The sequence below is a fragment of the Pinus tabuliformis genome, chromosome J (genome assembly GCF_031772625.1).
Source record: "Pinus tabuliformis cultivar Carrire ecotype Pingquan chromosome J, CPIR1, whole genome shotgun sequence".
Classification (NCBI taxonomy): Eukaryota; Viridiplantae; Streptophyta; class Pinopsida; order Pinales; family Pinaceae; genus Pinus; species Pinus tabuliformis.
In genome coordinates this window covers 400,687,846-400,690,629 of record NC_142295.1, presented here as the reverse complement: position 1 = coordinate 400,690,629, position 2,784 = coordinate 400,687,846, and positions in this window count along the sequence as shown.

Genomic DNA, 2,784 nt, shown 5'->3' with positions numbered 1-2,784 from the left:
TAAAAACCTACAACTTGTGTTCCATTAACAAAGAAATTCAAATAGATGTGATTTGATATAATGCATCTTCAAAAGACATGCAACCTTAATTGGATAAGAACTCTAACCATTTCTTACCAATCCATTTCAAAGGTCCTTCCTTTGTCTGCACATCAACAACAACATGTGAATCATCTTGAAACACATCATTTATGGAATCTTTCTTTCCATTTTCTCTTTGCACCTTCTTCAAGTTTCGTGGAAGCATTGTTGGATTCAAAGTCCAACACTTTTCAGCAATGTGTCCTTGCTTATGGAAGTAAGTGCAACACATGTGCATCTTCTTGAGAGCATGATTTGCCTTGTCCAATGGACCTTTGGCTTTTTTCTTCCTTACCTTCAAAAGTTTCTTGTATGCGGCCATTCTCTTCCAACATCTAGAAACATTATTATTATCCAAACCACAAAAGGAACATGCAATTCTTTTCCCATGCTTATATGGAAATTTATCATGCTGAACATAATCAAAAGGAATATGGTTAGAACCAGATTTATACCTTTCTTTTTCACCTTTATTTCCTTCATGAGGAGGTGAATCGAATGAAGAAGTATCTCCCTTTGAAACACCATAAACCTCTTCAATGGTTTCAGAGTTTCCACAACTCTCTGGTTCACGTGTATGCTTATGAACACCTTCTGAAAAATGATGTTCTAGGCTATTTCATTCCCCAAGAATACAATCTTTTCACTCTTGAGGTAGAAGACCTGCAACGAAAATCCTTCTTGGAGTTGTTTCAATTGTCTTCATGGCAGCTTTGGAACTTTCTCCATAAGATTTTCCATAGCCAAGACCCAAATACTTAGGCCTTTCCTCAACCATTATTGGTTCAACAATACCCTGTGCATGTTTTCCCAAGCCTTTTCCTCCATAGCCCATCTTGGACATTAACTTGGACCCTATCCCTCTGGTATGTTTTTCAAAAGAAACAACATAAACATTCTTAGAGGAAATTGAAGACAAACTGGAATTATTTACCTCTTCTTCAAGCTGATACTTGACTAAGGCTTCTTTTGCAACAAAGAGTTACATCTCCAACTCATGCATCCTTTCTAGGTTCATATTTGCAATATGAAGTTGTCTCTCCATTTCTTGCAATTTTTTAGAAAGCAACTGCTTCTCTTCCTTCATGGAATTCAACTGCTTGCTAGGTATGATGCTCTTCCTTTCATCCTCATACATTTCTCTCACCATATCCATCATGGTGAACAAGTCTTGCTTCATGCCTTCAACAAAGAATCTTGTGAAGAAAGAAGAATTTGAGTAGAACTTGTCATTATCAAAATGAACAAAAGAACTTCAAACAAGACTAACAAAGAGATTATTCAAGCAATCTTTTGCAACAAACCTCTTGTGCTTCAAGGATTGCTTTGAGGTCCTTTGGGATAAGAAGAATGCCTTCAGCCCTTCTTCCTTCTTGTCCTCTCTTGGACTTAGCTATCAGTAGCTTTCCGTTCACCTCTCTAAACTCAAACAATAGTCAGTTTACAAACAATCAAACAGCAAAATCCTTGCTATTGTTTTAACACCTTTCAAGTCAAACAAGCATATAGATTTCCCTGTCAATCAAGCATTCTAATCTGATACCACTTGCATCATGATACAACCTGCTTCATGATACAACTTGCTCTGGTATAACTTAGCTCTGATATAACCAGCTCCGATACCACCTGATCTGAAATGGGTACCTAAAGGCTTCTTTTCAAGCTTGCAAGAACCTCATCCACTCCAAAGCTTATATATTCCCAAGATCTATGCTTATGATTGATAAATGTGAAATTAAAAGAACTTGAAAGAGGTGTATGCTTATGTTTGTTTTTAACTGTTTATGTGCTTTAATTTTATTTGCTTAAAACTGATATGTGGCATACAATAGTAAATGCAATGCAGCAATAAGCAATCACATAAGATAGAAAATTTAATTAGGAGTTCACCCTGATATCTTGGGCTACATCTTCGTGAGCTCTAGTCAACTCGACTAGGCTCTCTGGGATTATGGCTGAATTCTTTTACAAGCTCCACACTCAACTCCATTGGTTTACAACTGAACCTATGGGTTTAGAATACCATTTTTATCCCTAGACGTTTGGCTCTCTAGCTCTTGGCTCTTGGCTCTATCTCTCAGCTCTGGCTCTGGCTTTGGCTCTCAGCTCTGGCTCTAGCTCTCGGCTCTGGCTTTGGCTCTTGGCTCTGGCTCTCAGCTCTGGCTCTTGGCTCTAGCTCTGGCTCTGGCTCTCGGCTCTGGCTCTGGCTTTCGACTCTGGCTCTGGCTCTTGGCTCTGGCTCTGGCTCTCGGCTCTCAGCTCTAACTCTTGGCTCTCACTCTGGCTCTTTGGTTTCGCTCGAACTCCAAGAGATCCTCTACTTCTGAGTCACCTCGACTCCGCAGACTACCCTCCTTGCATATACTGAGCTTTCCCTTTGGATTCCTTAGTGTTCAAACATCTTTGGGCTTCTCCAAGTTGCCTCTGTGCATTACTCTGCCTGCGTCTCTCAGCCCCCTCGCTCTTTGTGTTATCTGTTTTGTTATAACACATTAGCGACCTTCCAAAAACATGGAAGACCGATTGTTTCCCAAAGGATTTGTTTCTCTCTGTGTCATCATTCCTCTATGGCTTCTTTTTCTCCCTATGGCTATGCGTCTGGCCCCTTTGGCTCTGTGGCTCTGTGGCTCTGCGTCTGGCCATCTGGCTCTGTGGCTCTGCATCTGGCCATCTAGCTCTGTGGCTCTACGTCTCTGCACCTGG